Raw genomic sequence first — 14,058 nt, forward strand, 5'->3', positions numbered from 1 at the left:
TTTTTTCATTGCTGAAAGAAAAGAACCATCAACCTATGCTCACTAAAAATATGTGTCAGTAATAAAGAGGAACTCAAGACATTCTCAGATAAAAGAAAACAAAGAGAATCGGTTACCGGCGTAACTAAGCTAAAGGAATGGCTAAAGGAAATTCTTTGAACAGAAATCAGTGAAATTGAAAACAAAAACAATAGGCAAAATCAATGAGACAAAGAGCTGGTCTTTTGAAAAGATCAATATACTGTAATTGACAAAACTCTAGGAAGACTTAAAAAAAAGGCAGAGGACACAAATGACCAATATCAGGAATGAAATAGACTATCAGTACAGAGATCCTACAGACATCAAAAGGAAAATAAATGGTTGAAACAAACAATTTTACACCCATAAATTTGACAACATAGACAAGATGCACCAATTCCTTGAAAAACTCAAACTACCACAACTTACTCAATATGAAGTAGATAATTGGAATAGCCCTATAGTTAATTAAGGAAATTGAATTCGCAATTTATACAGTTCTCATAGAAATCTCAAAATCTGTATGGTTTCACAGGAGAATTCTATCACATGTTTAAAGAACTGACACCAATTCTACACAATCTCATCAGAAAATAGAAAAGGAGGGAACACTTCCCGATTCATTTTATGAAACTTACTTTGTGGCTGCAGTATTCAAAACTGTGATTTTTAGCATTGGGATAGACATACAGATCAATATGAAATAGAACAGGAAACCCAGAAATAGAATAAGTATGCCCAACTGATTTTTTGATAAAGGTGCAAAAGCAATTCAGTGGAAGTAAGGGCCATTTCAAGAAATGGCCCTGGAGCTATATATCTGGAGGAGGAGTAAGAGGAAACAAAACAAGAAACTCAACCTATTTATCACAACCTTATACAAAGATTAACTCAAAATGGGTCACATTCCAAAATGTAAAACTATAAGAAAAAAATAAAGGAAAATCTTTCAGATGTAGGGCTAAGTGACGTGTTCTTAGACTTAACACCCAAAAAATAATCCAATCCATGAAAACAAAAGTTGATGAATTGAACTTCATAAAAATAAAGACATTGCTCTTTGAAGTTTCCTGGTAGGAAAATGAGAAAAGATGCTACTAACTGGAAGAAAATATTTATAAACTATCTATATGAGGAAGAACTGGTACCTCTGGCACATGAAATATATCTCAAATCTCAAGTGTAAAAAAAGTAGAAACAATTTAATTAAAAAATGGACAAAGGCATGAACAGAGATTTTACTACAGAGAACATGAAAATAATGGCAGATAAGCATATAAAAAATGTTCACCATCATTAGCCAATGAGATACCACCACTAACCAATCAGAATGGTTAAAGTTAAAAATAGTAACATTACCAAATACTGGAGAGGATACAGGAAAACTGAATCAGTCATACATGGTGGGAATGTAAAATGATGAGTCATTCTTTAAAAACTGAACTTGTAACTAACATATGACCCAGCAATTATATGTCTTGGTATTTATCATAGAGATATTAAGATTTACGTTTATAAAAAAACCTATACATGATATTTATTACCCCCTTCTAATGGAAACAACTCAGACATCTTTCAATGGATGATTAAACAAACTACCATATGTCCAGCCCATGAATTTTGCTCAGCATCAAAAAGGAATGAACTGTTGGTACTTGCAATAACTTGGATGAATCTCCAGAAAATTATTTTGAATGAGAAAAGCCAATATCCAACGTTTCATGATATATGCTTTCATTTATATAACTTTCTGGAAATAACATTATAGAAATAGAAAACAAATTAGGGGTTGCCAGAAATTAAGAGGGTAGGAGGAATTATGGTTGGGAGGGAAGTATGTATGGTTATAAAAGGGCAACATGAAGGATCTTTTGGGGATGGAAATGTTCTGAATCTTGATGGCATCTATGTCAGTATTCCAGGTGTGGTATTGTACTATAGTTTGTTTGTTTTTTTATTGCTTAAACTATTACAAAGAGTATTACATATGTCTCCTTGCCCCCCCCCCCACTTGACATTCCCCCGGCCTCCCCTACCCCCAGTGTCTTATGTCCATTGGTTATGCTTATATGCATATTGGTTATGCATATAACCCCCCTCCCGCCTCCCAACCCTCCCCAGCCTTCCCGCTGTAGTTTGACAGTCTGTTCAATGCTGCTCTGCCTCTGTATCTATTTTTGTTCATCAGTTTATAATGGTCTTTATTATCCATAAAAGTGAGATCATGTGGTATTTTTCTTTCATTGAGTGGCTTATTTCACTTAGCATAATGCTCTCCAGTTCCATCCATGTACTATAGTTTTGCAAGATGTTACCATTGGGTAAAAGAAGGTAAATGACATGGGTATTCCTCTGTATTATTTCTTACAACTGTGTGTAAATATACAATTATCTCAAAGTACAAAGTTTAATTTAAAATATTGTGATATAATATGAGAAAAATAGCATTTTAAATAATTCAAAATTGGAAGATAATGAATAATTGTATATTATACATGTGTTTGTATATGCATACATATTGCAGTGTACATTATTGTGTACATATGAATAAGCCTAAAATACTTACTATTTGGACATTTCCAAAAAACATTTGTCAACCCAAGGTACACATACACCACACACGTAGGTTTTTGATGCTTGAAGATTCAACATTCACAGTTTCTATAAGGACTTAATTAGTCCATATCATATAGGAATTTATATTTTTGCCAATTCATGGAGATGTCTTGCATATTGCAGTTCTGGGTGTTAGCAAGTTGTTTAGCTATCTAGCAAGCAACTACAACACAATTTTATGCTTTGTTGCCATTCCGTAACCTTTATACTACCCTATCTTACATAAAATTATATTCCTTCTGAAAAATATCCATTAAATAAGAGAAACATGCTAATAAAATGTACATTTTATTAAAACGTATTAAGATATTCAGGGGAAAAACAAAGTGCTAGTAAAGGAGCAAATCAGTTACACTTTTGGTTTTAAAATTTGAGAGATTCCAATTTAAAAGTTATTGGCATATATCCCTTGAGAATGTCAATTCAGAAATACACATAAAATGTGCACTACCATTTTATTGAAGACATTTAAGTAGAATGTGAAATAATTTTAATAGCAGAACATGCATGTTATGCAAGGATTTCCAGTAATATAAAAACATATAAAAATTTGTATGGATGTATATAACTAAGGTTAAACTAATGATGTTGAAATTACATGAACAAAGGGCCAATATCATCTAAATAGTTAATGATGGAAACATACTGTCTAAAACTATTTCTGCATGATTTTTCTCCCTTTTTCTTTATCCTCCATGTAGTTTTTTTTCTTGAGGGTTATAATTTCCAGTACAGACCAAGGATTTCCTTTGGTTGGATACAATCATCACAATTTTAAGCATGTCTTTGCTATAAGAAAACTTCTGTCCCTTCAAATTCATGACAAACTGTGTTCTAACACTGTGATGCAGTTGGAGGAGGCAGTATTGCTGTGTCAGTAAATAACACCAGCAAAAATGCTCAGTATGTTTTTATGTCCTTCAAGTCCAGACATATACAGCTTGCTTTCAACAGTTACACAAATGACAAAGGAAAAATACTACACTTTATTACATTTTCTTTTACTTTTTAGTATCATCGCCCTCTTCAAACATCTATAGCTTCCACTGAGTTTGGCTATTATAAGTATACCATTTGGAAAATATATTTTCAAAATGATTTTTTCTTTCATGGAAGTTTTACACCATTTTTATTTCAAATTTAGTCTATTTTTATTACCATATGTAGAAACTTACGGTTCAATAATTTTGTTTCACATGAGTTTTTAATAGCTTTCTGTGGTGCTGACGTAAGTTTTAAAATGTTTGTGGGCATATCCACACACAGTCTTACAGCCTTATATAGATCATATAAACTTTGGCATGACTTTATTTATTCTAATTATCTGAGGACATATGAAGTTGGGAAAAGCATTAGAATGGTTTCTGGAACTTTCTAGTTCCTTTAGGAAATAATTAAATGGTGATCTACTTAGGATTCCATAGTAAATTGCCTTGACCACAATGTATGTAAGTGATAATTTTCTTTTCCTCAAATATACATATTCTAAAGGCCTGGTGCACGAAATTCGTGCATGGGGGCGGGGGGTGGGGTGGTCCTTTAGCCCGGCCTGTGCCCTCCTGCAATCTGGGTCCCCTCAGGAGGATGTCTGACTGCTGGTTTAGGCCCAATTGAGCCTAAACCAGCAGTCGGACATCCCTCTTGCAATCCGGGAAGCTGCATGCACCAGTGACCATACTTTTCATACAGGTGAAAGGCATCTTGCTGTTGTATGGGCAGCTACATTTTTTTGCCCGGATTATAAAAAGTAGTACATAACATGATCCTTCTGAGGCAGTACTAACATTTTCCCCATCTTATGGGTGGAAAAACTGAAGCAGAGAGAAGTTAAGTAATTGGCTTTGTCACACAGTTATGTGTTAGAATCAGGGCTGACCACAAAATGTACAAGCCAGAGTCCATGCATGTCATTGCTGCCTCATGTTTTATTAGTGTTAGAGTAGCCTTGCCAGGTTTTAATTTTTAAATCTAAGCGACTGTTCCCAATATATAGGGTAGGATCCCTAGGCCTGGCCGGTGATCAGGGCTGATCTGCGGGGCAACAGGTAGGCAGGGTGATCAGGGGGCTCCTGCTGGCACCTGCCCTGGCTGGCGGCCTTGTGCCGCCTGCTGGCTGGCCCTGCCCCCTGATTGCCGCCACCAGTCACCTCCCTGTGGTGGGGGAGGGGGGGAGGGCGGGCAGATGCTCAACACAGGGGCTGCCCTCAACCAGGTGCTTCTTTTTTTTTTTATTCAAAAAGTATATTTTTATTGATTTCAAAGAGGAAGGGAGTGGGAGATAGAAACATCAATGATGAGAGAGAATCATTGATCAGCTGCCTCCTGCACACCACCTACTGGGGATTGAGCCCGCAACCCAGGCATGTGCCCCTGACCAGAATCAAACCTGGGACCCTTCAGTCCACAGGCTGATGCTCTCTCCATTAAGCCAAACCAGCTAGGGCTGTAGGATGCTTCTTAACAGCATGCCTAATTTCTGCCCACTAAATGACTAGTAGTACCTCCCTCCCTGGGTTATGACAACCAAAACATATTTTCAATCAATGCCAAAATTTCCTGAGAAGGAAAGCTCACCACTGTTTTAAAGATTGTTAAATTGTTATGTGAACATGTCTTAACAAAGCTTAATTTAAGATACATCATATATTCTGTCCAGAGAAGATGAGGACCTTAAATACTATGTCTGAACTCCTTCCATATAGATTCAATTTCCATTCTGGGAAAAGCACTTCCCTCTGAAATTGTGCTTTCTAAAAAAATGAAGTCTCTTATTGGGTGTAGGGATATAAAATATGTTTATTTTGTCCTTTTATCTATTTTTTTTAAAGATTTTTCATTGACTTTTGGAGAAAGAGGAAGTGAGGAAGGGAGAGGAACATCGATGGGCTGTCTCCTGCATGCCCCCTATCAGGGATTGAGCCCACAACCCAGGCATGTGCCCTGACCAGGAATCAAACTAGCAACCTCTCAGTGCATGGGGCAGTGCCCGACTGAGTCACAACAGCCAGGGCTCTTTGGTCCTTGCGTTTAAGTGATAGTTGAGGCCGGATGAGAAAGATATTACTTTTCCTAATTAGGAGATATTACTCCATTTGGATTTGGCATGAATCATTTCTCATGAGAAATCTGTTGACAATCTGGTAATTATTACTTGGGAGTGATCTGTGTTTTTCTAAGTTGATATTTTTCACTCATTATCTTTGATGTTCTGTGGTTTCCTTATGATATGTTATTCTACATGTGGATTTGTTTTTAATTTATCTTACTCAAGATTTGACAAGTGTTTTTGATCTGAGTATTCATGCTTTCTTCAAATCTGGAAAATTATCCAACATCATCTCTTCATATATTGTTTTTCCTTTATTTTCTGGAATCTCTCCTACAACTGTATAGACATCAGTTGGAATATCTAATTCTTTCTTTGTGTCTTAGCTGTCACATTTCCTTCCTTTTATCTGAGTATGTTTCAGTCTTTCTTTATATTTATCAATTTTATTTTTTAGCACTGTCCAACATAACTGTTTAAACGTTTGAGTTTTTTTTTCATGTTAATTAAATAAATTATTATATTCCCCATTATGTTTTTTTCTTGAACTTTGGTTATATTATTTTTATCTTTGAATATTTTAAAACTGCTTTATAGTATCTCTTTTAAATTTGTTTAAAAGGATTGATGGGATGTAAATTTCCCCCATTTTGGAAGCTGCTAATTCTGGTTTTGGCAATTTATTTCCTTTGTGTACACTGAAATTTATACAAACGAGCTCATTGTCGGTGAGAATGATGTTCCCGTTGGAGGCGGAGTGACCTAAGTTGTGAGGATGTCTTTCCAGTAAATGTGTGCATTCAGACACACATCCACACGCTTGTCGTTTTTGATTTGCATCAGATTACAGTTTTTCTTCCAGTGACCCATGGTGATCAGATGCCCTCTGCCACATCCCAAGGACGGTGGGTAGACTCTCTGGTCCTTTTAAACTGGACAGTACAACTCATGCAGCTTCTCTTCTTTAGATGGAAGCCCAGTTCCACTTCGCAGACATCAGGCCGATGGCCACCACAAGCATCCTGGTGAAGTTGTTAAAAATACAGCCGTTTAGACATATTAAATCCATATGTGCTGTGGGACATTTTTTTAGTTCTCACTTGCTGTTTAAGTTTCCTCTTATTTTCTGGCACTAGAAATTCCCATTTTTACTTTTAAGCTTGGCCTTGAATTTGAAGTTTATTGACTATATTATATTAATATAATGTTAATATATAATTTTTGTGTTTAAAGTTTTCAACATCAAATGAATTTTTTCTGTATTGACTAAAACATTTGATTTTCCTTTCTTTGAGCTTTTACTTTTGATATTTTCTTTTCTTTTTATGAATTTACTAGAGGCCCGGTGCACAAAAATTTGTGCATTCAGCGGGGAGGGGGGTACCTCAGCCTGGCCTGTGCCCTCTCGCAGTCTGGGACCCCTCGGGGGATAATGACCTGCTGGCTTAGGCCTGCTCCCGGGTGGCAGAGGGCAGGCCCAATCCCTAGGTGCAGCCCCTGGTCGGGCTCAGAGCAGGGCTAATTGGGGAGTTGGGGCGCCGCCCCCTGTCATGCACAGAGCAGGGCAGATTGGGAGGTTGTGATGCCACCCTCAGTCACGCTCAGGGTAGGGCCGATTGGGGGGTTGGGGCACCGCCCCCTGTCACACTCAAGGCAGGGTCGATGGGGAGGTTGTGGCACCACCCCCAGTCACGCACAGAGCAGGGCCAATCAGGGGGTTGGGGCGCTGCTCCCTGTCATGCACAGAGCAGGGCCCATCAGGGGGTTGGGGCGCCGCCACTCTCACACTGAGGGCAGGGCCGATGGGGAGGTTATGGCTCTACCCCATCACACACAGAGCAGGGCCCGTGGGTTGGGGGCGTTGGGGCGCCGCACCCTGTCACACACAGAGCCGCAGGGTGATCAGGGGGTTGGGGAGCTCCCCCCTATCAGGCACAGAGCAGGGCCGATCAGGGGGTTGGGGCGCCTTCCCCTGTCACACAGAGCCACAGGGCGATCAGGGGGTTTGGGCACTGCCCCCTGTCACGCTGATCCCAGTGCTGGGAGGCCTCTCAGCTCCGCTGATCCTGGTGCTGGGAGGCATATTACCCTTTTACTATATAGGGTAGAGGCCTGGTGCATGGGTGGGGGCCAGCTGGTTTGCTCTGAAGGGTGTCCTGGATCAGGGTGGGGGTCCCCACTGGGGTGCCTGGCCAGCCTGGATGAGGGGATGATGGCTGTTTGCAGCTGGTCACACACCCTTCAGGGTGGGGGTCCCCACTGGGGTGCCTGGCCAGTCTGGGTAAGGGGCTGAGGGCTGTTTTCAGGCTGGGACTGAAGCTCCCAACTGCTCCTTTTTTTCTTTTTCTTTTTTTATTCAGGGCGAGCTTTAGCTCTGAGGCTTGGCTCCAGCTCTGAGGCCTCAGCTACTGAAAACAAGTATCTGGTTTGTTTCGGTTCTATAGTCGAAACTCTGTATCAACTCCAGCTCTGAGATCCCGGCTCGCTGAAAGCTGGTTTCTGGGGTTTTGTTTAGCTTCTATATTTGTTACAATGTTTTTTAAACTGCAGGCTCAGAGGCCAGCAAGGCAGGCGGGGAACGTTGCAGTCCTCTGTCACTGAAGCAAGCAAGCCTCATGTTCAGTTTAAGCTGCCTGGCTGCCGGCTGCCATCTTGGCTTGCTGTTAATTTGCATATCTTGCTGATTAGCCAGTGGGAAGGGTAGCGGTCGTACGCCAATTGCCATGTTTCTCTTTTGTTAGATAGGATTGTAGTGACACTGGTTAGCAAAATTATACAGCTTTCAGGTGCACAGTTTTGCAATACATCATCTGTACACTCTATTGTGTTTTTACCACCCAAAGTCAATTCTCTGTCTATCACCATTTATCCTCCCCATGTCCTCTTTCACCTCCCCACCACCCCTCCTCTTGGCAATCACCACACTGTGGTCCCCATTCATAAGTTTTTTCTCTTTTTTGCTCAATCCCTCCACATCCCTATTAGTGCCCCACACCTTGCACAGCTTTTAGCCTGGGCTGGTGAGATGTATGTGTGGGGGAGTAAAAGATGAATGAGTTGAGTAGGTGATTACACAACCCCCACAGAAGGTCTCTGGGATAAAGAAGATTTTCTAAGAAGGCAGGCAAATTGTCTCTCAAATATACTGCAACCTCTGAAATCAATAATAGGTGACATCTTGTACAGCACATAGTAACAATAGACAACTATTTTCATGATGGGGACACTGCTAGGTTACTTGTTAAATCAAAAGTATTCCTTTTGCTATCCTCAAAAAGAGTTATATAGATCACAGCAATGGTTGTATTGATAGTCAAGGACCTTAAGTCATATGTTTCATCATCTTCAGAATTCAAATAGCATAGTTTGATGTGTCATTCTTATATTCTAATGGTAGCAGACCAGTGATAGTGAATATTATAAGCATATGTATTTTATCTTTGCATTATTTCCATCTAGGACCTCTGAATATTTTTTTAATTATCATATGCATAATCCTTTTTTCAACTTAGAGGGGAGGGTGTTAACACCCAGTAAAAGACCCTAAGAGAATACAGGATATACATCAAAATATTGACAATGGTTATCTTTGAGAGTAAGATTTGTGAGTGATATTCTTTCATTTCAAAAATATGTTAAAATATTCTGTAATTAATTATATTGCTTTGATAATAAAAATTAACTGTCAAAAATAATGAATTCTAAGTGCAGAGGGAAAAATATTTTTGTAAATGAGAAGAACTGTGGGTAGAAATAAGTGATTAAAGTTATGTAAGAATCTAAGTATAGCTGAGAAAAGAACAGAAGTAAAAACCAGGCCAAACTAGAGAAAAGAGGGTGCTAAATTTAGAGTTATAATAAAAAAGTAAAAGTAAGAAATAAAGGTCAACATAAGAGACAATAAAGGAAGGCTAGAAGTCAGACTGACATTCGCCTTTAAATATATGTGGTAGAGTCGCAAATAAAGACTGCTTTTGCTTCAAAGAGGCATAGAAAACTTTCAGTTAAAAATTCTGAAAAGATAAAATTTGTTGCATTGATAACATATACTTATGTATATTTACAAAAACCTTTCAATGGCATGACTGGGAGTGAGAGGTGAGGAAGAGAGTCAAAATTCATGATGAGAATAAGAAAATGTGAGGAAATAAAGATAATTTGACTTTGATTACTTATCTGATCACTCAAAAATTAATTTTTTAGCGCCCAAAGTCTAACCACAGGAAGCAGGGCAATCAACGTAACAGTAAGGCGGTGATTTCTAGACGCTGGCCTAGAAGCAACTGGGGCTGCCATTGATCAATATTTTATTAGTTATTTTTAGTAAAGGCAGGAAAATATGAACAATATTGTGAGCTTTACATTAAGGTAAATTTATATGAGATTATGTCCTCACTAGGTTTTTATTGTTAAAATGTCCTTTCTCTTATGAAATGACATAGATAGTGAATGATGGCTTTTAATATACTTTCAGCAAAAAAGAAGAGCTGGGAATGCTATATTCCCCACAAATTTTAAGAAGCGATTAGATCCAAGAGTTAGAGAACTACAGCTTTAAACCATCATCATTGTACATTTCCTTTAAGAATCAATTATTCAATTGAACAAGGTGATTGATACACATTCATAAATAGATACCATGCCAGGCATTATATGGTTGTGTGACATTGTGAGTGGCACAGATGTGGGCTGGCAGCATCAGAGAAGGCCAAGGTGGAGGTGAGACCACCCTGTAATTTATACCACGGGCAAGACTTCAAGGGATGATGACAAAAAACAGGGCATTCTGGAAGAAGACAAATGAGAGAAGACTGAGCTCATATCTCACATGACATTCAAAGGTCTACAAACTGGGTAGATGTACTTATTGGGCAGGCAAAAATAAAAGTTCAAATAGACAGGATTGATCCAGTTTGAGAAAGATCATGCAACTCAGGATTAAGTTAAGTAATTAAAGTTGGTTTTGAAGCAAGGTGAATAACAATTTGAAATTATTATTAAGATTTTTCTCTGTTTTTGGTGTTCTGTTATTTTAACTATGTATCTAGATTTACATTTCTTATTTATTCAGTTCAATACACACTGATCTTCCTAAACCTATGGCTTTATTTAATTAATTTGGGGAAATGCTCAGCCATTCAAACGTTATATTTCACATTTTCTCTATATTTTCAATCCACAACTCCTAAGACACATATCCTTTGTTTCATGTCTCTGAATATAACATCTGGCCTGCCAGAGCACCTCAAATCAATGTCAAGATATTGCCTGTCAAGCATTCTTGTCAATACTCAGCCCAAACTTGAAGCCTGGTGTCCCAGATCTGCTTTGTCTGTTGACCTAATGTCACTAACTTCCATGTTTTCGTTGGCTCCCAGTATTGCTGTCCCATGGACCAGTGACTTGTTATACATCTAAGAGCACGAAGTGGGACAACACACCATGAAATGGGGGAGGGGCACTCATGTAGAGGTCTGAGGAGCCCCAATCCTGAGTCACCACAGATCCTAGGCTCACTCAGGGGATTGCGTTCTTGGTGCTCTTTACCTTTAACATTCTTTCTCCAGATATCACATGGCTTCATTGCTTACTTCTTCAAATCTTTGTTCAAATTTCATTCGATGAGATCTCTCATGAGCACTCTATTTGTTTATTTCTTTAATTTTATTTTTATAATTTTATTTTTCAGTTACAGTTGACATTCAATATCATTTTATATTAGTTTCAGGTGTACAGCATAGTGGTTAGGCAACCATATACAAAGTGTTCCCCCAATATTTCCAGTACCCCCTGGCATAGTTATTACTGACTCTATTTCTTATGCTTTACTTAACTCCCATGACTATTTTGAAACTACCAATTTGTACTTAATCCCTTCACCTTTTTCACCCAGTCCCACAACACCCCTCCCCTCTGAATGGGAAATACAAAAAGATCATGAAGGATACTTGGGCACCTGAAAGGGTACTTGGATGAAATTTTTTAAACAGAAGGCAAAAGAGTTATTGGAGCAAAAGCAACATCTGAAGATCAAATGATTGACACTATTTCAAAAGTGTTGAGAGTAACCCAGCTAGAGTCATAAAGAGCTATGAACCCAAGCATAGATAAATTGGAAAAACAAACAAAATACCATGCAACTGCATCATAGTAAAACTATTTCAAACCAAAGATAGGGGAAAATATAAAGAATAGAGAGGCCTGAGACAAAAAGATGTATTAACTTTTATAAGATCAGCAATAAAATGAATGACTGACTTCTCAAGAGAATCAGTGTAAGTCAGGCAATGGAATGCTATCTTTAAAGTATTGAAAGTAACTGCTGACCTAGAATTCTTTACTTAGTGAAAAGTTTCTTTAAAAGTGGAGGTGAAATAAAAAACATTTGTAGGTAAAGATTCTGAGAATTTTCCCTGGGAAGCCAGCCCTATAAGAAATATACAGGGAGTCCTTCCAGCAGAAGGGAAATGAGTCCAGGTAGAAACACAGAAATGCAGGAAGGAATGAAGAGCAGCAAAATGGTAACCATGTGAATAAATCTAAGCAACTATTCCCCGTACAAAGCGACAACAATGCTGATTTCCCTGGGAATTTAAAATAATTTTTGAAACTTAATATAATAAATTCTTTCAGAAGCATGTCTTTCCTCTTTGTCTTCTATCTAATTTCCCTTTTCCCTGGAGCTGTTAAAAAACTTCTGTTTCTAAGAGTTAAACAATGAGACATCATGTAGTCTTATTTGATTAGATTATTTTTGCTAACTTATATGATGACTTGCCCTTTTTCTGGCCCCTTGAGTGCTTTCTTGTCGATTTAGATTTGGCAGCGGCTGTTGCTGTGCACAGCAGATCTTTTGGTGCCTGGATTGCATTTACCTGTTTTGTTTTGCGGTCCTTGTGTTCGCTTTTGTATAACTGCTCCGTCCATGTACCCCCATTGCCTGGGACAGTTCCCAGGGCTCCTTTTCTTTCTGCCTTTGCAGGGACTCCCTATCCTAAGATGAAATTTGCCAACACCTTTATTATCATGTATGCACCCCCGTGCTCGCAGGCTTTGAATCTTTTCATGTAAGAAAAAAAGATGCTTTTTGGGATCTGTGATTAGAACCACCACTGAATCCCTGAGCTAAAGACAGACACTGTGAAAGGAAGACAACGTCTTAGTGTTTTTATTGATTTGAAATATATGCACCTTATTTTCAACCATAGCTGCAAATCCTTGTTCAGAGGTTTGGACATGCTTAGTCAAGGATTACGCAGGCTGTCTGGAACATGCCATTTTATTGCACAAACAAATGATTTATTGCCATTTTAAATGTGCATTCTTTAATGTTTGCTTAATGTTTATTTAGTAGAGAGAGGAAGGGGCCTAACTTTAAAAAAAAAGATTATTGGGCCCTAGCTGGTTTGGCTCAGTGGATAAAGCGTCATCCTGCGGACTGAAGGGTCCCAGGTTCGGTCAAGGGCACATGCCTGGGTTGTGGGTTCGATCCCCAGTTGGAAGTGTGCAGGAGGCAGCCTATCAATGATTCTCTCTCATCATTGATGTTTCTATCTCTCTCTCCCTTTCTCTTCCTCTCTAAAATCAATAAAAATATTTAAAAAAATTATTGGGTCAACACTACTTGAAAATTATACAGGTTTCGGGTGCACAGTTCTATAACATATCTGTACACTGTATTGTGTGTTCATCATCCTAAGTCAAGTCTCCATCCATGACCATGTATTCCCTCCTATACCCTTCTATACAACCCACCATCGTCTTCCCCCCCGGCAATCACCCCATTGTTGTCAGTGTCCATGAGTTCTTTCTCCTTTTTTTCACTTTTGCTCAATCCCTCCACCCCCCACCCAGCCCATCCCCCAACTCTATGCATGAGTCTATTTCTATTAAATTAATGAACGTCCTACATATTTATCTACATTTAAACTATGTAATTTATTTTATGTACTGAACATTGTATAGTGTTTTATTTTATTTGGAATTATCTTTTATTTTACAATCTTTCTGTTGCTCATAGCTTATAACATGTTAGTCATTCTCAATCACTAAGGATAGAGGTAGCACATATAATTACAGTCTTCTTCAAAATACATTTAAAAGTCTTTTTTAACTTGCTTGCATGATGGAACAAAGTCTCCTACTTTGTATTACTGTTCTCTCTGTTATCATTTATTTCTTTTTTTAAATTGAGACATTACTGACATAACATTGTGGAAGTTTAGGATGTACAACATGTGGATTTGATACATTTACATATTGCAGTATGATTTCCACCATAGTGTGAGCCAACACCTCCATCAGGTCACATAATCGTCATTATTTTTATGTTGAGAACAATTAGGATCTTGTCTGTTAGCAACTTTGAGGCTTAT

This window comes from Myotis myotis, unplaced genomic scaffold (assembly GCF_014108235.1).
Source record: "Myotis myotis isolate mMyoMyo1 unplaced genomic scaffold, mMyoMyo1.p scaffold_m19_p_2, whole genome shotgun sequence".
NCBI classification, from domain to species: domain Eukaryota; kingdom Metazoa; phylum Chordata; class Mammalia; order Chiroptera; family Vespertilionidae; genus Myotis; species Myotis myotis.